At 44.1% G+C, this 22289-nt stretch overlaps 1 long non-coding RNA gene across 1 annotated transcript in view; it reads right to left on the bottom strand.

The window, feature by feature from the left end:
* The window catches only part of LOC144143253 (uncharacterized), a 63151-nt gene that overhangs the window by 23883 nt on the left and 16979 nt on the right, over window positions 1-22289 (bottom strand). Inside the window, exon 2 of the long non-coding RNA XR_013317081.1 lies at window positions 18425-18448. This is a non-coding gene — a long non-coding RNA (uncharacterized LOC144143253). The remainder of the gene's footprint in view (window positions 1-18424; window positions 18449-22289) is intronic.

The following is a 22289-nucleotide window of genomic DNA, read 5'->3' as shown; positions in this document are numbered from 1 at the left end:
AACAACCCACAAAGCTCCTCCAACATTCGGACTTCTGTGTGCTCTATGCTAGCTTCAACCGCATTCTTAGATTTTAAGACCGGTCAAGTCTACTGTGGTAACACCCCTGCCATACGACGTGCACTTGCCATTATCAACACCACACGAAATTTAGGTTAAAAGAATTGAACGTCAACGCTCTATCTTGTCATTACGTCACCTTACCTAACAACGGATATAACGACGTTAACGGTCCTGCCCCTTGGCTGTTGGTTCTTCACACATTAAGCCACGAGCTGCAGCAACATCCGTTAATCTGACTGATACTCAACACCTCTGCTGATAGCCTACGAACGCCTATATGAACATTTCTTTGCGTTTATATAGCAGCCTATTTCACCGGCACTACAGCACTATAGACCTAATTTACCTTTCCAGTGAAGAGACAGCTTGTCTTGTTCGTCCAACTGCAAATTCGTTCGTTTTCAATGGCGCACCATATTCGGGCTGATATAACGTATGATCACGTGTACCAGAACTTTTATTACTGAAGTATCGACGCTTCGCTGATGAGCAGTTTTGGACTTGTAAACTCTTCCCAAACAAAAAACCGTATTTTACGTTACGCATGCTGCTCCCAACCTATCGTGTTTCACACTTAATATTTTTTTCGTCTTTCCGTGGCCATATCGGCTCTTATTATTCTTTCTTAGATGGCTGTAGTGCATAAAGGCAGGCTTTATACGTCTCACCGACTCGTGTATGGGACCACAGAACCAATTCGGCAAATACAGCTCTCTCTGATGATAACGGTGGTTGTAGAGCCGCATTAAAAACGCTTTCAGTAGTGCATCAAACCTATATCCCAGACGTTATGCCGTCGTCTTTCCGACACTTAAAAAGCAGGTTCCATCTAGAAAGGGGCGCATGAACGTGTAAAAATGCAAGCAAATATCACACGCTCCCCAGTGTGGGGACAGCGATGGTTGAAAGTGATTCTTCGTGCAAAATAATTCGATGAAGGCTGAAAATAAAATTCCCCGTGAACAAAAATCAAACCTTGTGGTGGTCAAGCCCATTCTTCAACGAGTCAATTTCAAAACCATCCGCTAGTCACAGCTAGATCGTAGACGCACAAAATTACCGGAACGCGAACTTTTCATGCTGATCATTAGGTTCCCGAAAGCGACTAAAAAAACTGGCTTCCTATGGCTCGAAACATATCTCGCGACGCGCTGTGAAGCCGATGCTAATCCGAACGTTCTATGGAGCCAGGTTAATGTAGCTCGGATTTGAAAAACGCGCATACACGTGCAAAATTTGGCAGAACAATATATCTAGCGTACCCTCTATACATGACAATTGTGGAACAGCCGGTTTAGTGGTGAGAGCGAAATCAAATTGCAAAGGTACGACGTCAAAGCTTCTGCGAATAAAAGGGAACTGTGTCAGCCAAAGTCAAAACTGAAAAGGTATAAGGCTAAACTCGCAAAACATCTACGGAATCCTTCACAAGATAGCCTCGGTTTCAAACACCTTCGTTGTTAGGCGGGGCAGTTGAATTTTTGTTTTGTTTTTCGCTAATTGGGAATTGAACGCCGTTCTTCAAAAAAATTTCGGGAAGCTTGCACTCGCGTGGCAGACTATAATAGCGATGCTGTTGTAGCTGAGCCTTGCCAGACACATCATTGAAGTTCCAGCGCTATTGTTCGTTTGCATAGCTGTGGCGCTACTAATCGTCGTGATGTGCATTGAAAGTTGGTCGTCTTCTACGCAGCGAGTGGTGGACGCAAAGTCTTCCTCAGTATTGCAGACTTTCACCAGCTCTTCGTCAAGAATTCGACACAACGGTTGTGGGATCTGCAAGTCTTATTAGGAAGTATAGGCACACCCGTAGCCCGGTCTCCAATTATCTATAACAATGGCTTGTAGAGAATGTGGCGGCCGCGGTGACTTCTCTGTTACCTGGTGTGTTTTAAACTTTAGCATTATCACTCGACTATTTTTTTTCACACGCGTGGTAGCGTTTGATGGCAGCGATGCAGCTTTTTGTCTAGAGCCACTGCGTGAGCCAGGCAATCGTAGGTTGCCTCTAGGTGCGCACTCATAAGTGCTGGCGCTTTCCTGGGTCCTTGGTGTTTTTGCCACTTTTTAAGCACAGCTAGAGCACGGGACACTCGGTATTAGCCATGAGGCACGCGCTTACGAGCGCTCAGCGTTTTCCCGGTATTATTTCCTGCAACAGCGAAGTTGCCGCTTGTAAAAAAAGCTCTGCTGTTACAAAACGAACCCAAATTCTTGAGAAATAAGCTAAGTTTTGTGGTTGTATGAGAGCTTGTACAAAATTGTGCTCCCTGTTCTCTATTTCTACTTCGAGGAGCCTTGAAAATCTTTAACGTTATATCGTCTCTCTTTACTAATGCCGCGAACCGCGTATTAGGTTGTTTATTTTTGTGTTTTGTTTACCACCAAGCTGCTTTTTCAAGTGTTATCTTTAGACCAGTAAAGTACGTGCTTCCTTCTTTCCTTTTTATGCTACACGACGTACCTCATTTATCAGGGAGAATGTTTTGCATCGTCCTTACTCAACTAAAATATTCTTCTGTGATCTCCAGTGCTTTGACGTAATTCGATGGTTCGAGAAACAATCACGCCGAAAGATAAATGCTGGCCAAGGCATTCTTCGCGGCGAATTTTGTTCATAGCGCCTTTGCCACCTGCGTATTCCTTGAGTTGTTAAAGGACCACAAGTTCGCGGCATAAAAATAATTTTCCTTATGCACAGCAGAGCCGACTATTGCTGCGTGACAATATTTACAGCCCTCTTTGTTAACAGCTCCTAACAATTTTTATAAGGTCAGTTGTAGTTCAATGGATTTCCCGCCTTCTTATGAAATATTCCTACGCGCATATAGGATTCCACCAACACGGGGATTTTTTTATTTGTATTTTCCTTTTAATTTGCTGCGTCATTGAAACTGCAATTTTAAAATACCTAAAAAGCATACCTAAAAAGTTGTTGGTCCTCAAAAATACCATATTGTTGTAGGATTAAACTTCTAAGGGAACAAACATTGCGCATCAAAACTTTCCATGCAATCTATGTTTTCTGTGCATGCCTCTGGCTCAACCAGAAGCATTTAATGAAGTAATTCTTCCTGTCAGAGAAAATATTTTTTTACCTCTAAAAAGATTCTAATTTAACCAGATCGCATTGTTACCCATCACAATCTAAATGGAGATTCTCCTGACGCTTCAATTCATCGCTGCTATTTCGGCTCATATTATGCTTAAAGCGTAAGGGCCCCGGAGGTAGAAAATGATAATGCTCGCCGCGCTGAAATGTACACCGAAAGCAAAACGGACAAAAAGTACGCACTCCCAACAAAAATGTCCAACGTTCGGCGCAAAATTCCCATGTGCATTGTTTTCTGTTCGTTTACAATATTTTGTACGGTGAAAATTGCAGATTAGCATGGTGACTTGCGATTACATACAAGCCACCACTTTTTTCTGGTTGTTCACATTCTCTTCACGGAGCAAGTGAAGAAAAAAAACGTCGCTTCAAGCACCGTGGTCAAACATACCAATCCTGCCGTCGTTCTGCGGCAACCTCGGGAGCCTCAGTTTTTCCAAGGTTTCCCTGGTGAGTTCAGCAGCGGTGCACGAAGAGCCCGTCTTAACCCACCCTTGCATTTTTTGCAGTAATTCGCCGCAAGAAAATGCCATAGTGAACGCTGTCTGCGACTGCGCGTTGGCTGCTTGCGCAGTCTCATCGTCGGCGTCAACAGCGCATCCACGGATCAGGCCCGGCCTACAAAAGGGACGCAACGTGCCTCTGGCTGAACAGTTCGGCAGCGGTGCACAAAGAGGCCATCTATACCCAGCCTTGCATTTTTTGCAAGTTACCATGCTTCTGTAGAAAATATTGCTCGACCTGTGTGCACTGCTGCCGAACACAGCAAACGTGTTTTTTCCAGTTGTTGGCGTTGCTGTTCTTGTTGACCGTGGTTGACTGCACGAAACTTGACCATGAATAAAGACGTCAAAGAAGTAGCGAAACAACTAGATGAATTCGGGAAGAGGCTGCGCGCAGAAATGCGGTCTCTTAGGGATAGCGTAAAGTTTTGCTCAGACACAACTGATAGCATTCTGGAGATCCGGAAAGACTTGAAGGAACTGAAGGAACTGCACGTAGAAGTGCAAACTCTAAGAGAGACCGTAAAGTTTTGCTCCGACACAACTCATAACATCCTTAAGATCCAGAAAGACTTGAAGCAACTGAAAGGGGACATGAAAAACTGATAGTCAAAAACGTTGAACTTGAGCGAGAAAACCACACTGCAGATTAGAGTGGACGAGTTGGAGCAGTATCAAAGACTCAACAATCTTGAAATCAAAGGTCAGCCCAATAACTGTGATGAGCTGGAGACTCTTAAGGAAATTCGTAGAAAGCTGAATGAGTTCATTGACGAGTCAGATGTCGACATTTGCCATAAGATTGATACCCCGAACTCGACGGTCAAAAATGTGTTTGTACAGTTCACGTGTAGCTCAAAGCGGAACGAGATTCTTCCCAAAGCACGAAAAGCGCGACTAAGTACGCAATCGCTAGGATTCCAGGATACTTCAAAGCCAGCGTTTGTCAATACACATCTAACGCAAAAAAACAAACAACTGTTGGGCGCAGCTATCGTACGCAAGAAAGTCGTTCAGTGGAAATTCGTCTGAAGCAGTAATGGAAAAAGTTTTGCACGCCGAATGGAGTCAACGCCCGTCATTCGAATCGCATCGCTCACTGACGTAGAACGAATGACACTGTCAACCTATGCTGAGCACATGATGTCAAGAATTTCTCTTTTTTTCATGTCAGTTACAAGTAGCTCCAATCACATAAATAATAATGACGTAAAATCGTACCTCGGCGCTCAGTTTTTGTCTTGTACAGGTGGGAAATGCTTCCAAATAAATGCTCGGTCAATGTGCAATAAATTTGACGAGTTTACTGTTTTAATCAATAACTTCTGTCTTGATTCTGACGTATTCAAGGTATCATAAAGTTTGTATGTAGACGACAATTTTTTTGAGCTGCCGATGTATGAAACATTTTTGTTAATCGTGAAGGTGGGCGCAGAGGAAGAGGTGTGTCCTTACTTGCTCATTCTGCTATAACGTGCGAGCCGCTTTCGCCTTTTCTGTTCACATCTGATTACTGTGAGGTGTTATCTGTTTTAGTAGCAACAATATTTATTCGGTAGTATATCGCCCTCGTAATGGTGATGAACGGACTTTTCATGCGTGGTTAGACAGTTTTCTTCAGTACATCAATAACAACAATTAGACGTTTATCTGTGGCGGTGACTTTAATATTGATATGTCGTACGATACGCCACTAAAGCATTGTTTTACCACCATCCTTCTTGCAAACGCATTCTTTAATACGATCACACCACTGCCTCCCATTACAGCGCACTCTGCTACACTTCTTGACCTTTTCATTACTAATTTTGAGCTGTCACTTGTGAAGTCATGTGTTGTTTGCTGCGACCTGAGTGATCATTTAGGTATTTTTATATAGTTTTCGCAATGACCTGCAATATGTCGGCTGGGGTGAAGTATTTTGTCCTAGTGACACTAACATGGCCTCCGATGTTTTTATTCAGCAATTTTCCAAAGTATGTAAGAAGCATTTTCTCACAAAATAAGAAAGCCAACGGAAAAAATAATAAAACCATGGATAAGCGCAATATTATACCATAGCATCAAAAAAAAGACAGGCTTTACCAAGCATCCATTGCCTCAAGAGACCATTCGGATTTTGTAGACTACAAGAAGTTCGGTAATAAATTGATTATTGATATCAGGTCCGCTAAGATTCGTTATCATGCCGAAATGTTTGAGAGCTGCAGTTCTCGTACCGATGTCTTATGAAAAAACTTATCAGCAGTTATGAATCCATCTTCTCCGACTAGAACTCACAGCACCACTTTGAATGACAATAAAATTAGCGGCTGCACACTGGCAGACATGTTTAATAGATCCTTTCTTGATGTTCCCCTTCCAAACAGTAGCCGAGGCGGACTGCAGTATCTTGATTACAATAACTCGTCAAGTGTTTTTATTTTCCCCGTTAGTACAGTGGAAGTTGTTTCGAAATTTTCCAGTTTAACATCAGTTCTTCTTCTGATCCAAATGGCTTTAGAATCACACCCATCAAATACGTGATTGAGTTGATAGCCCCTGTATTAACACATAATTTTAACCTGTCCCTAACATCAGACACGTTTCCCACGCGTATGCAAATTGCTAAAGTTGTACCGGTTTTTTAAAAAGGCGGTAAGAACAATGTCCCTAATTACGGCCCTATATCTTTACTCCCTGTTTTTTTCTAAAGGTCACGAGAAAGTAATTCTAACACGCCTGCTCAACTTCGCAAAAAAAACATAAAATTATTACTCCTTTTAAACACAGATTTCTGAAAAATTGTTCCACCGAAACAGCTTCGTGTGCCCGAAAAGAATTCATTCTTCGTAACTTCGAAAATCAAAACGTAGTACTTGCCCTGTTTTTCGACTTCACAAAAGCATTTGACCGTATTAACCACAAAATCCTTCTAGCTAAAATGAACAGGTACGGGGTAAGAGGTCAAGCATTGGCTCCTATACAGTCCTATTTGTCTGATCTATGCCAATATGTTGACATTAAGGAAAGTGCTTCGGAGCTTTTACAATTTTGTTGCGGCGTACCACAGGGCAGCATATAGGGACCGTTTTTGTTCATCCTATATATCAATGATATTATTAACATTACCTCAAATGCGTTTTTTTAGAATTTATGCCGACGATACGACGATATGTCTCAGTGGTATTAACCCAAACGAAATAATTGATAAGGCGAATAAAACACTCTCTGAACTCGCAAATTGGCCAAACCAGAATGCGTTGCGAATAAATGTTTCTAAAACTAAAGCCATGTTCTTACGTCCTAAGGGCAAAACCTTTTCTATTTCCAAGAATTTAAAATATGGCTCTGATTATATTGAAATAACACAATCATTAAAAACACTAGTTGTGTGGTTCACAGAAAACTTACTATGAGAAACACAAGTGGATCAAGTGTGTCTTGAAGCTGCACGTTTTGTTGGCATTTTGTACCATCACCATGATCTATTTCTAAAAAGTATCAAATTGCTTTTAATCCAATATTTATGTCGCAGTTGAATTACTGTACTCTCGTCTGGGGGACAGCTAGAAACACACATCTTGAGAAGGTGCATCTCTTACAGAAAAAGGATTTAGGGATAATTTACAATTTACCGAGGGATCACCCAACACCAGAACTTTTTCACGTTGCCAAAGTACCGAATATATTTTGTATGTACCAACTGCGACTCGCATTACGCTATAGGCACGAAGTAAAAAATAACCTATGTTTTTCCTGTGAGCAAGCTGAAAGCGAATGCCCCAAGGTATACCTTGCGCCACAATAAAAAATTCGACATAACTATGCCTAGAACAAATTACGGCGTTCAAATGTTGCGTCACATCCGTCCTTCGCTTTTAAACAGCTTAGCCCGATCTGGATTAGACATTTACTCATGCTCCCTATCAGAGCTGCGGACGTTTTGCTTGAACTTGAAGCCATAACAAAATGTATTCACTTAATTTTGTTGCTTCTCGAGAACGCTGTTTCTGTGGTAAGGTGAACGGAAAGCGTAAGTGGCCAACCACTAGGACGCTCAGATGGCTGGATCAGGCTGCCTGAAGAGGAGGATATGGAGGATGAAAGAAGAAACGGGCTACCGGAAGCTGCCCCATCAGTTGTTCGCGCTCAGTTCTTTGACCTCCTGGCCAGCAAGAAGACGCGACGTACCGTTCTTCCTTGTTTCTGAGGAGCACTCATACAGCCCTGGTGCCCGCTTGCCTCGCGGCGTAGGCCCGAGGAACACCACCTCATCAGCAGTCTCAGCCATTCACCGACGCTGACATCCTCGCCTGGACTTAGGCTGGTGAGACGCCATGAGGACATTCTCAGAAGACTTCTGTTTTGCGTACCTGACCGTCTGTGTGTGTTGGGTCCTGGGAACTATTCGCCAGTCTTTCGTTTCGTGGTCTTGTCTTCGTGTTGGAAATACAAGTGCTGGCAACGTGCAACGGAGCGAGTCGTAGGTCTTGTGCGAGATACTAGTTGGACTCCTGATCATTACAATAGTGGCAAGCCTGCCAGGATCCGCAGTTTACCCTCTGTAGTGAGGACCCAGGCGGCACAGAAAGTGTGCCCCAAGACAGGCCCGTCTATGGCCGCTTTCTGGCATGTCCGGCCAGCATCCAGGTTCTGGCAGCCACTGATCATGCGTTGAACGGCCAACATTCGGCAACCAGCGCTTCGGCAGTTTTCCGTCCGCCCGTGTCCGGACGCACAACGGCAGCTAACCGGCTGCCAGATATTCAGTTCTCTTACGGCTGCCGATGTTGAGAAAGAGAGCGGCCGAAGTACGGCCTAGGGCATCCGTTTTTTTTCGGGAAGCGGCAATCGGCCGAAGCACGGCAAGCGACCGGCCACAGAATATGCGTATTCTTGCGGCAGTTGGTGTTCGAAAGGAGACCGGCCGAAGCGCGGCTGCCGTGCATTCGTTGTTTCAACGGTGAACCGCGCGTCCGGCGGACGTACGGCCCCAGAATATACGCTTTGCATTCGGTTAGCTGTCTTCGGCCGAATGACGGCCAGCGAATGGCCACAGAATATTTGGCAACCGGTGTTCATGAGGAGACCCGCCTACGTAAGGTATCTCGTTAAACGTCCTTGTTTCGGCAAACGGCATCCAGCTGAACAACGGCTCGCGCCTGGGCGCCGAGAATTCATGCACAGACGTGTTTGGAAGGAGACCGACCGGTTTTTTCCTGGGGGGACAAAGAGCCGTTAGGGAGCCGAACGACGGAGACGCGTTTTTCATCCGCTCCATGTTTCTACGTTTTAAATGAATGAACATCGTTTGTCAAACAGTAATGAGTGTTCTCGGTGAACGGGCAAGGTACAAGGACTCACTGGACATTAGCAGGGAACCTTTTAGGCCATCGAAATGTCATTTATTGCCACAAGAAGACTGTGCCACACCGACGGGTGAGCTAAGCCTCGCCAGTCATCGCCGCTACCACGCGTCTGCCTCCGGCTTCGTCGACGCATCATCTCGAGGCTATTCGCCCGCTCAAGAAATGGAGAGCATTGGAGACATCGACCCGGCAGAGATCTCCGGTCCGAGATGGAGATGGTTCGGCAAAATAACTGGCCTTCAAGGGCGTCGAGCAAGCAGCCACCACGCAGGAGATAAACTGCCACCATGTCAAGGACTCCCCACCAAAGAAAGGCAAGTGCGAGCAAAAGCGCAAGTTATTCTGCTTACAATTAAACTGCGACAGGCAATGTTGCACTATGTTGTTGGTGATAAACGTAGAAGAGACTCGCTCGTGCATTGGTAGGATCAACTTCATGCCCTGCACTGTTACTTCAGGGGATTTTACGACTGCCTATTTAGAAAAAAAAATTATTTTAAATTTGCGATAACAACAGAGCCTTGTCACTGACGAAGCCTAGCTGTTAATTTAGTTCCGAAGTTTGAAGGTGAGCTTAGCTACTCTTGGGACATCACTCATTTGGTTAAACATAATCGCCAGCATCCTAGCAAACACGGATTTTGTAAGGATTTTCTTGCTCAACGCAGATTGTTGAGTTCACGCACGATTTGGCTCTTGCAATAGATAAGCTTAAAGTGGTTGACTGTATATTCTTGGACTGCAGAAAAGCAAATGGTGGTGTTGCATATCACCTTTTGCGTAGTACATTTCATCCTATGAACTGAATGAATCGGTTTTTGCATTGTTATTACTATTGGCCCTATAGCTTTGTTCAAAAGTACTGTGTAGTTAACCGGACTATAGCGAATGAACGTGATTCCGTATACCTGCAGCTTTATTCGCATTTAATAACATCCTGGTGTGCTGATTCACAAAAGTTTTTGGATGTTAAACAGTGTGTTAACGGCACCTTTACAAGAAAACCTTCATTCCAATTGGATACGTATACCGTAAATTATGCTGCTGTGACAACGGCCGAGGAATATAAATACCTAGGAGTTTATGTAGGGAGTGGTTAGAGGTTAAATAGGCAGGTTCACACCATAAAAGTTACGGCTGCATATATTTTTGGCCTTCTGAGACGAAATTTCGGTGAACCTCCATCTAACTGAAAAGAAAAACCGTATTTCACTCATGTGCGCTCAATCTTGGAGTACGCATGTGTTTTCGTGGATCCCTACACCAAAGAGTTCGTTGATACGCTCGAAAACATACAGAATATGTCAGTGCAATTCGTATTAGGTAATTGGCACGCTCAACTTAGCATGAGAGAAAGTAAAAGTAAACTCAAATGGCAGGACGTGAAAGATCACAGACGAAACCACAGGTTTAACTTTTTTCGTAATATCTATCATGCGAAAACTGTTGTAGAAGGGGAGAAGTATGTCCAAGCGCCATTCTACATATCTGAAAGTGGGACCGCTAGCTTAAAGCAAATTATTAACTTTTCTTTAAAGGTGACGCCTTGCGCGATTCCTTTTATTTTACATCAATGCTGCAGTGTAATTGTCTTCGACGTATGATTGCATTAACTGTTTATATTGACAATTTTCAGCGCGCTTTGTAGAATTATTTTGTTATTTTGTCTCATATTTAATGCTTAGTGTTATGTATCTCCCTTCTGTAATGCATGCAAAGGAAAGCAGGTATCAAATAAATAAATAAATAAATAAATAAATAAATAAATAAATAAATAAATAAATAAATAAAAATATTGAATAAATAAATGAATAAAAATAAATAAATAAACAAATAAAAAACAATAAATAAATAAATTCAAGCACGGGGCACCTTGAGTATTCATGGTGACGGTGAGCAGCGACACCGCGGACCCCGAGCTCCCAACATAAGCCGTGTCTAACCGTGGCGAGGTGTTTAAAGGTGAAGGGTAGAAGCCGTAAACGGTGGCCGTCGGAGCCTTGGTCAAGCTCCCGCCGATGGGCTTCCTGCCTGTCCACCAGGCAGGGAGCTCCGGGACCTCTTTGACTACCAGGGTAAGGTCAAAGGAGAAAGTACCCCCGTCACCCTGCTTTTCAATGTATCATATGGCATTTTCCAAACCCCCCCCCCCCCCAGACGTGATCGGCCCCCGAAAAGGGGCCGCACCGAAGTTTCATTCCCACCTCTGTCAACAACTGTCCTTTCAACAAACATGAATAACTATTCTCGTTTTCTTGTGATCGAGTCAGCTGACCCAACGAGACCCGTCGCTTCACTGTCGGTATTCCTTGTCTCGAAATTTCTGCAAAGCACATTAGGTGAAAAGTATGAAGCCAAAAAGCTCAGGACAGGAGAAATCCTTGTCGAACTCAACAATGAAAAACAATCCCGCACACTTCTTGCCCAAACTCGCATCCATGATCTCGACATCAAGATCACGCCCCACCGGAGCCTGAACAGCTCCCAGGGTGTGATTTCAGAGTCGGATCTCCTGACAGAAACAGATTCCGACCTTCTTGAAGGGTTAAAGGACCAGGGCGTCACAGCTGTGCGCCGCATCACGATGCGCAGGGACGATAAGATAATCCCCACCAAACCAATCATCCTGACCTTCGACCGTTCGAAACTTCCGCAATATATAAATGCAGGCTACATCCGATGCTCTATTCGCCCGTACATACCGAACCCGCGCCGCTGCTTTAAGTGCCAGCGGTTCGGGCACAGCACAACCTCTTGCCGTGGCAAAACAACCTGTGCGAAACGTGCAGCGCAGGACCAGCCCACTGACAATTGCAATTCTGACAACCTCACATGTGCAAACTGCAGGGGTCCTCATGCGGCCTACTCCAGGAAGTGTGAGAAATTCCAAGTGGAAAAGAAAATAATCCATCTAAAAGTGACAGAAAACATCACCTTCCCCGAGGCGCGAAAGAGGTTCGCCTCTTTTCCCTTGGGGAGGTACGCCGACGCAGCTCGCCGGGGGGCGGAGCGGCGTCTGGTTTCGGCGGGGACCCAGTACCGCGAGTCGGACTTGGTCCCGGCTTCGCCCCCCCCCCCCCTGGGTTGCCTCTGGCAGCCCAGCCCGCCTCCACACCGCTCGCTGAGCCAGCAGCGGTTGTGGTGGCAACCTCTTCCGTCGGGACCGGTGCCGCTCCCGTCCGTGCCTCCCCATCGTCCAGTGCGTTGGAGGGTGCCATGGACACCACGGGCCCCAGACCGGCTCCCACCACCACCGCACCGCCCGTGCCACTTCTGGTGCCCCCGACACCAGCGGCGGTGGCGGGTCAAACGAAGGGCCCCCGAAGGGGGGCCAAGTCCGGGGGGCCCGGTTCGACGGGCACACCCAGGACATCGGACGACGAGATGGACGTCGTGCCGTTCTTGCCTGCAACGCAGCGCAAGGAGCGGCCTCCATCGTCCAAGCCTACAGATAGGCCGCCCAAAAAGCCCAATCCAAGAGTCACAGCCCCGAAAGACGACACATAAACTTACACACTCCAGTAGCTCTCACACTAAATAATGGGAAAAGAAAATATTGTTCAATGGAACTGCAGAGGCCTTATGAATAATCTTGAAGACGTGTATGAGATTCTGCATACCAATCAGCCAAGTGTAATGTGTGTTCAGGAAACACCTTTGAATTCTAAACACACAAATTTCTTGAATAGTTACCTGGTATACCGGAAAGACAGGGATGGCTGCACACACTCTTCTGGCGGTGTGGCCATAATCGTCCGGAAATCCTTAGCATGCCACCCTGTCACTCTGAACACTATCCTTGAGGCTGTAGCAATACGCTTGATAATATTTAATAGGTTGATAACGGTATGCTCCATATACATTCCTCCTGATGTTTCACTTTTAAGCTCTAACTTCGAGGCGCTGGTTGACCAGCTCCCCGAACCATACATCCTGACAGGCGACCTTAATGCTCACAACACTCTTTGGGGCTCTTCTCGCCCGGATGCCCGAGGTCGCCTTATAGAGAAATTCCTTACATCTTCAGGAGCATGCCTTTTCAACAATAAACAGCCTACATATCATAACATAGGACACAACACATATTCATGTCTTGACTTGGCTATTGGCTCCGCAGTTCTCTTTCCTCTTCTCGAGTGGGGTGTGGTAACTGACCCATACGGTAGTGACCACTTCTCCACCTCACTTACATAGGCCCATGCAGTCCATCTTCGCATAATAGGTTCAATGAAGCACGAGCTAACTGGAATACATTTACAGAGACATCCAAACTACACCACACATTCATAGGACACCTACACGTAGATAAAGCCGCACAACTCCTCACGGCGCACATCCTCGCCGCCGCCGAAAGGTCCATTCCCCACGCCTCTGGTGCCCCGCGCAACCAGCGGAGGCCGTGGTGGAATGAGGACTGTAGGCGGGCGCGAGAGGCCCAGAACAAGGCGTGGGGTGTCCTTCGTCGGTACCCCACGTCGGGTAACCTCATTTTGTTCAAACGGGCCAAGGCGTTAGGAAAACGTGTGCGCCGTGAGGCAAAACGAGAGAGTTGGCGTACATTCATAACATCAATAAACTCTTACACAGACACAAGGAAAGTATGGACACGAATACGTAAACTCAAGGGACAACAAACACACAGCCTGCCTCTGGTCAGCACTACAGGGGACACACTCGAAGACCAGGCTGACACACTCGCACAACACTTCCAACACGTGTCCAGTTCAGCACACTACACAAACACTTTCCTGAAACATAAGGCCTGTTGTGAAAAGAAGTCCCTACGCGACAGCAACAAATCACAGACTTCTTACAACTCCCTGTTTTCACTACATGAGGTGAGGGCTGCTCTAAGCACGTGTAAACCCTCAGCTCCAGGCCCAGACAACATCACATACACAATGATACAACACCTGCACGCTGACACACTTCTAACACTCTTACACCTCTATAACAAGATTTGGCTTTCGGGGCACATTCCAAACTCTTGGAAGGAGGCTATAGTTGTAGCTTTCCTGAAGGAGGGAAACGACCCGTCGTCCCTCTCAAGCTACCGTCCTATAGCCCTGACGAGCTGCCTGTGCAAGCTCAATCGAGAAGATGGTAAATCGCAGGCTCGTGTACTTCCTCGAGTACAACGGTCTTCTCGAGAGCTGCCAGGCAGGCTTTAGGGTGGGGCGATCGACGAACGATCAACTGGTAGCTCTTGACTCGTATATCAAGGATGCCTTCGCGCATAAGCAGTATTGTTTAAGTGTCTTTTTCGACCTTGAAAAGGCATACGACACCGCTTGGCGTTATGGGATCCTTAGGGACCTCAAGTCATTCGGTGTATCGGGTAACATGTTAAACACTCTTGTTAGTTACGTGTCAGACAGAACGTTTCGAGTAAGAGTTGGTTGTGCACTATCAAACGTTTACGTGCAAGAAAATGGCGTGCCACAGGGTCGCGTGTTGAGCTGCACTCTCTTCATAGTAAAAATGAACTCTCTTGGTAAGGCACTGCCACCTACAATCTCTTATTCCATGTATGTAGATGACGTGCAGATATCCTATAAATCATGCAATCTGTCAATCTGCGAACGTCAAGTCCAGCTTGGTGTAAAGAAACTTGCCGGCTGGGCAGACAAGAATGGTTTTAAATTAAATCCTGTAAAAAGCTCCTGCGTTGTGTTCTCCAGGAAGCGCGGGGTCCATATGGACCCAGACATTACTCTTAATGGCGTGTCGCTTCCTGTGAACAAGGAGCACAAGTTCTTAGGTGTTGTTCTTAGGTGCTTTTACGCTTTCGGTACCTGGGAAGGCCACATTATGGGATACGGCTCATACTTAATTACTGATGTGAGGCCTGGAGGAATATTTTCTGTGCTCACTGTTCTAAAAGCAGACGATGTTCTCATTGGTATGTACACCACGTGCGAATTTGGATACCCTCCACCACCGCCTTTCTGATGTATGAATTGTGGGCGCTTTGATGCCTGTCAGAAAACACCATTGAGGTTTCCGTGCTCATAAGTTAGGAAATTTGCATGCCAGATACGAAGCTGTTCAAACGAAGCATTACCGAACGAAAGATGTTTTTTTACTCCCAGTTAAAGCCAACTACTATATATAGAAAGGGAATGCTTTTGGTTCTGTTATAAACTAATGCTATGTTTTAAAGTATCGTGCAGGCTTCATTCTTTCAAAGATCCCCTTTCATTAGCTTCGTTCACAGCAAGAGTTCACACACTCTATTTCCTTGGCTAAGGTTAGGTTGTCATAACGTTGAATATTCAGGAGAGTACCAATTACATGAAGAACGCAAGTGCGTCAATTTCCAATCTTTTCGTAACGCCCACATACCTCACACCTGACACCGTTGCCTTGGCTATACGGTCTCCGATATACATCGTATTTCTCATAAGCTTTGGTACGACCCAGCATTGCTATCGATTATCTACCATTTCTGATCCAACGCAATGGCCACATTCAACGCATTAATACTCCCGGGAGCAATCGGTCAAAACTTCCGTGCCAAAAAATAAGATATCCTGATGAAATTGGCCGATTACCTTCTCCCGATGTAGTCCGGATATGTACGTCGCTTTTATATTTCTCAAATGTGGCGCGGCCGGTCGTACGCTGGGGAGACTATTGACCAATAAGCTCACAGTCGTGTGGCCGGCTTGATGCCAAGCGTAATAGTTTTAAAAGAGTTAAAACCCAACTGCGAAAATAAACGCTGATTACATTAGGATGTTCCACCTAATTTTCGGCACTGTAAGCTGTTCTTCCCCTTACCCATAAATTGTTGTGCTGCAGAAGCTAAAATAGTGTTCTTTGTTACGCCAAAATTTGGGCGCTCAGCAGGAGATCTGCTGCTGAAGTAGTTTTTTTTACGGACTGCGCTCTTAGACTACGCTCGTGGTTATTTACCTGCCCACAGGTTTTATAATTTGTGACAGATTTGTGAAGACCTTCTAGCCCCTTACACTGCCAAAATATAATCTGGCATTACCATTTAAGATATTTCGTGGCTCAGTGAGACTGCCCAGGGCGTGAATGCAATATATAATTATACAGCAACAACAAAATTCCAAACTTGATGTTTTCATTTTTATGTTACCTTTTTCATACCGTAGCTAGGATGCTGGATATCCTTCCTTCTGTGATATTCTAATGTGTTAGTCAACCCTTCAGGACGACATGATGCTGCCTGTTACAAAAAACGGCGGCGTTAGTTTTTTTGTACTGCAGAGCTGGTTAGGCCGCACAAATTCGTCCTTCCAACCCAGAAACCATGAATCCCAAACATATGTGGTTTGGAAGATCCCGGAAATCCAACCCTGGGCGTTCATGGCGTCCTGATAAATGGCCAACCCAAAGGCAGAAGGGGTGCGGGTACGAACCGATGGGAAGCAATTAAATGTGTAGCCAACTGAAAGCAAATGTTTCTCGGGGTCGGAATCTAAGCCGCGTATCTAACGCTATAAAACCGCCGTCATTCTTATTGAGCTATCAGCGCATTTCGGGAGCGCAGAAACTTTTTTGCGTTCATTGCACCGGCGCTGGCACTCGACTTGACCACGGGCTACCACACATTAGTTTGGCAGAGATATGATAGACAGCGAACAAAGCTATTGGAGCAGGCGGGTCGTAGAGATCTTTCAGCGGCTATTTCGTGATGAAATTTAATGGTGAAAAAATAAACAGCGGCGAAATCGGCACTCTACAAAACAACTTCAAAGCTAAAATTGGCCGCGTATCTGCTCCTTTCGTTGCACATGTCGTCAAAAGATGAGAGTCTTTGTTGACATTTCCCAAGGAAATGCTCCACTTTGTTTTCCCGCTCACCTCTCATCCTGTTTCTGTTTCTTCGCCCTCATCCCAAGGTAAACACGCTTAATGCTTGGTCATGGCGATTTGAATTTACCGCGTTCCACTGCTACAGGCCAGGTTGCTCGATACCAGTGCTGCAGGACGGCGGAGATGCGCGGAAATTGAGGCGGCCGACTTCAAGGTTTATAGAACCGCTTTGCCGTGCGCCACGTGCGTTCCTAGCAGAACGTGGAACATAGTTAGTCGAACCTTTCTTTGTTGTTGACGCATGATTTCTCATATGCCGCCAGGAGGTGGCGCAATCAACAACAGGCGGCAGTTTTCTGAAGTAGATGTACAATAACATTTTCCATTGAAAAACAAAGCATCCATGAATTTTTTTAATAAAGACACACTGTAAATACCCCTTGTGCACTAATTTCCTCTCTTATATTATGTAATGTCTTCTTCTTGTTCAACAAAGATGACACGTACAAACATATAGGCCAGGCTTAGGCGTTTGCATTTGGCTACGAGCATAAAAGACTTGCGCAGTACCCATTTTTCTTCGTCCGGGTTGCTTAATCGAGTCACAGGACGACAGCCAAATAATCATAGACAGACCAATAATTCTGGGTTTAAGTAGCCTAAGAAAGACCAACCGCAACAAGACGAAAAACAATCGCAGTAACACTTGGAGACTCAAAACTAGCTGCCGGGATCAGAGATGAAGTGGGAGAAGCAGATATCGATGTCAAATAAAGAAAAAGAAATGGACTTGGACTCGCCACGTAATTAGAGAAAAAGTAATCCATGAACTACACGGCGGATAGGACGATAAGGTACACATCAGAAGATAGGTCTAGAAAACTAGAAAGTCAAATTCTTTATGGAGGGAAGAAATAAAAGAATTTGGAACCAGAAAAATGATCTCGAGAGGCGCTGAGCAGTATTGGTAGAAGATTGACTAGAGATGCCTTCGCCCTGCACCAGGCCTCGAGGGCTGCTGTTGAAGATGATGTGCAATTGCGGGGTCTCTGACGAAGAGAGCAGTTCAGGCAGTTTTGCTGTTTCTCCAGCCTTGCACCAGTAGTGGAAACTGCTCAAAATTTTGTGACGTATTAATACGATCTAATCATAAGAAGAATCTGTGAAGTATCGATATCACGAGCGTCAACGCACTGTTGGCTGTTTTCTGTGCTTCTTAGTTCTTAACATGCGCACTTCGTCCACTGCAATTTATTCGAAGCTCTCTTTGAAATTCCTGTGATTTTTGAACCTTGTGCTAGATGATTTGTTACGGTAATTTAACTGCTGTGTCCCAACTTCGTCTATTCACTATGCCCCTAAGGTTCATTTGATGCCCATTTCCACCAGTAATGCCAATTGTTTGCATCTGCACATATTTTTTTATTAAAACCTTATCCTGTTCCGGTCACAACGTGCTCACGTAAGAAAGTTTGGGAACTTCACAATACAAGTATTACAAACTACTGTGAATAACTTTATCTCTACTAAAAAGCATGTATTTAGGAGAGAGGAAAATAAGTTTAAAAATATTATAAAGACGATGCACCAAGTTCGGCTACTCTTACCCCAACGGCCATCTTAAGGAGAAACTGAAAAGAGAAAAAAAGGCTTGTAAATTACAATGAAGAAGTTTATCAACCTGCGTTATGCAAGTGAAAGGTTCTGAATATTGTTTGAATTATTAACATTTAGCAGCAGTACACTTTTCTGTTCTTACAGTTACTGATGCCGACTCTCAACAGTCTTTCTTAAGCTCCAATATATTATATGTAAGAATAAAGCATTTTCCATAAGAATATCAAAGATTATGTTACATACAGAACATTTTTAGTGAGGTAATGTTACTATGGTCAAGTGTAAAGGTTTTTTTTTAGTTTTTGTTTTCCTCAGTTTGAGGGGGTAGAACCGAGAGAAAAAGCAGCTTGCATAGATTGCCAAGTCTACGCAATCACAATGCAAGCCGGCTGCATGGCCAAGCAACACTACAGGTATAATTGCAGAATTGAGAATAGAAAAGCCATAGGCAAGTATTACAAACACAAAAAATAACACAGTAATTGCTGGGTACAACCAAAATAAGATAGCAATGAACCGTAGAGCAAAACTCTCTTTCACGAAGAACAGAAATATGAAAATAAAGCAAAAGAAAACTGCACATTTTACGAGTGTGCATGTGGTCCATGCCAGATACACTACAGGCACTTTGCAGCTCTAACACGAAAAAAAAGAGCAATAACATATCCAAATGCGTACAGTCGCAAACAACTCAAACACATTTCATACTGACAAATTAAGTGATGGGTCCGAAACAAGGAAGCCGTAAAAGTAGGGAGAAACAACAGCAGCTTTGTACTAGGTTAAAATAAAACAAATTTGAGGCCGCTGTCGTCGCTATACTGCAGTAAATTAGCCTCAATAAATATTAGGGCGTCAATATGCTGGGTAAAGTATTCTGTTGTGACTGAGTACATAATGTTATTCGGCACGTTGGGTGTTTTGGCATTGCTTTGGTCGGATAGTATAGGCAAAATAGCTGCTCCAGACAGGTGCTAAAATTATAAGTGTGATGTGTTTTTCTCTGTAGATTTTTATTTATTTCTTTATTTTGAGAGCATACAAATGAAATATACTTATACATCCGCATTTTCACAATAGGTCCTATGTACGATCCAAGTAATTTTTGCTATAGATTGCACGCAAAGCCCTCTCTGAGTATGTTGGATATCAAGTGGGTGGATTTCAAGTGCAATATACATATTGAACTATGCCGCACACATTTTTGTTTGTTTGGGATTTTGCAACAATAACCCCTTTTTTGCCCTGCAGTTTTAAGAATTTCCTTTCTAACTGTATCAACATGATCTGCCCAAACATCTTTTCTATTCAATGTGACACCTAACACTTTGGTGCTTCGAAGACGCGTATGTTGTGGCTTTTAAACTAAAGCCCTCCTTTTCATATGAGCCCTTTATGTTTTAGAGTAGACATATTTGCAGTTGTTCATTGTCAACGTTTAATTAAGATTCATGTATAAGTGGCCAATACGTATTTTGCATCAGTGTGCTATTTGCTTTTCGATAGTAACACCTGCAGAATGAGATGTAAACAAAAGGGTTATGTAATCAGCGTACATGATATATCTAGCGGACTTTATAGATGTTACGAAACAATTTGTATAAAAATGTAAAAATTATAAAAGGGGCTCAATTGCTGCAGTTCCTATGGCCCTAAACTATACGTACTAAACTATCTACAACAAACCAAATCTCTGGGCACACATTAGCCAAATACTGGTGTTTAACAAAAGTGTTTTGATATAAACGCACCTTGTTTATTTTAAAGGGTATGTGGATCATGATAGGGACAGTGATTTTATACAGTGTCATTCAAACAGAAATGTGGGGATACGGTGACCCGCCATGCAACTCATGAAATATTTAAGGAGTTCAAGCTCCACAGAATTCAGCGATGAAAGGCTTTTGAAGCTGTTTATGAAGCAAATTAGGTTCTAAAAAACATTTGCTATCCTGTCGTAGGACATTCGGTGTCGGTTGCTACTGTTTGGGTCAGGGGCTTCTGGAGGTATTATTGGTTACTGGCTACGCAAAATATGATGAGCGTGGTGGGTCTCAATATAATAAAATCAATGCTGCTGTCCTGAACGCTTGTGGACAACGCTTCTAAAAAAGTTTTAGCATCACGGGTAGCGTGCGGTAACGCGATGGCGGCTGGGTACTTTGGGCTTGGCTGGGTACTTATTGAATTGTTATGGTGGGGTAATATCTCTGACGACGGGCTATAGGCATGCCCACCTGTTCCGCTGACGGGTGACCTCAGCGACATCCACGTGCGCATAAGCGCAGCAGTCGGGTGCGATAACCCGCCACCATAGGATGAGTCTCAGAAGACGCTACGCCAAAACTATTTATACATGATGCTATAGTTGCTATAGGCTGCTGAACACGCCTTTATTGTTGGGACGATCATTTCGATGGGTACACATTCCTCTACCTAAGGGTTTGTTTATTTCAAGCTTACTTCTTGCCATTTTGGAGCAATATTATTGCAGACTTTATAAGCAATTTTTAGCGGAGCAAACGTATTCTTGTAAATCATAATTTTAAATACCTTAAAGGTGTGAACTTACGAAAATCACCAAACAAAATTTTAAATACGCAAACTGTGCAACTTTTTTGCAGCGATCGGAACCTTCACCTATAAATTTCCAGCTTGTCAGGAGCTCTCTTGCTCCATGAAACTATTTTTTTTTCAATTAAACTTTTCCAAATTAGTCATTCACCTTAAAAGTAAATTAATCCCAAGAATGTGGGATAAAAACTATGCAAGGCCGAGACAGCACATTGTTGTTTTTCTCAATGTAAGAAGGACATTTTACATTTCGGATTTAGATCTAGACTACGTAGTGGTGGCTACAGCAGACGGTTTCTTGAAAGTACCCCGAATGTGAATGTAGTAAAACAACGAAGAATGACTATTAGTTTATAAACCATAACAGTGATACTGTCGAACTTGGAAGCTGCACAAAACAGAAAAAGTGATTGCTCGAGTTGTGACAAACCTTTAAAGGTACTCCCACAAAAATAAACGTAAATCACGTCATAAAAAGGGTTTGTTTAAACAAAACAAAGGCCAGATATTTACAAGTGCAATGTTTGGGACGTTGTGCGGGTGCGCACCAGAAATACAAAAAAAAGTCTCAGGGGCAGACGCCCTTCTCTCACGCGGGCAAAGCATGCAGGAAGTCTAGAAAACATAAGGCAGAAGGTGCAAGGGAGTGTGTGATTGAGCATTACATCGCGATCATTAAATAGTACTTTGTACATTTTGTGTGTAACACCTCGATCTGACGTTTATTTTGTGTACGTTCAACACGTTTGGGGACCCGCTTTTTGCGTACCACTGTAGTTGTGAATGAGCCGTGCTCTGAAGTGAACAGTACATCGCCACTAGACAAGACTTGGATTGGATAGACGGCAGGGTTGACACGGTAGAGAACCGTTTCCTTGCAGCGTCACTGTTCCACATTCCCGCATTCTGGTTATTTAAAAGTAAATTTCTGCTCTAGCTGTTTTAGCGAAATAATTGTACCATCTTAATATAACCGCCAAGCTCGCTATTGCAGCCCTTTTCCTTAAGAAAACGGCGCGCTGTCGAATGGAAATCACGAGAGCAAGAGCCGTCATTACGAGATCTACAAAGAGGTAGTAAACATTTCTTTCTACAAAAAGCAATGAGAAAGAGTCTTCTGTTTACATCCCTTGGAATCTTCCAGCCTCAACAGCCCTCAACACACACAGGCGGGGATCTATAGGTCAGAACTGGTAAGGGCACAGTCCTAAAGCTCGTATATTTTGGAGGAATATTCGTATAATTAAAGCTCGTATAATTCGGAGAAGTCGTGAGGCATGG

Source organism: Haemaphysalis longicornis, unplaced genomic scaffold, assembly GCF_048455015.1.
Source record: "Haemaphysalis longicornis isolate Haplotype H1 unplaced genomic scaffold, Haemaphysalis longicornis Haplotype H1 scaffold_6, whole genome shotgun sequence".
Lineage (NCBI taxonomy): Eukaryota > Metazoa > Arthropoda > Arachnida > Ixodida > Ixodidae > Haemaphysalis > Haemaphysalis longicornis.
This window is presented reverse-complemented; position numbering and strand designations above follow the sequence as displayed.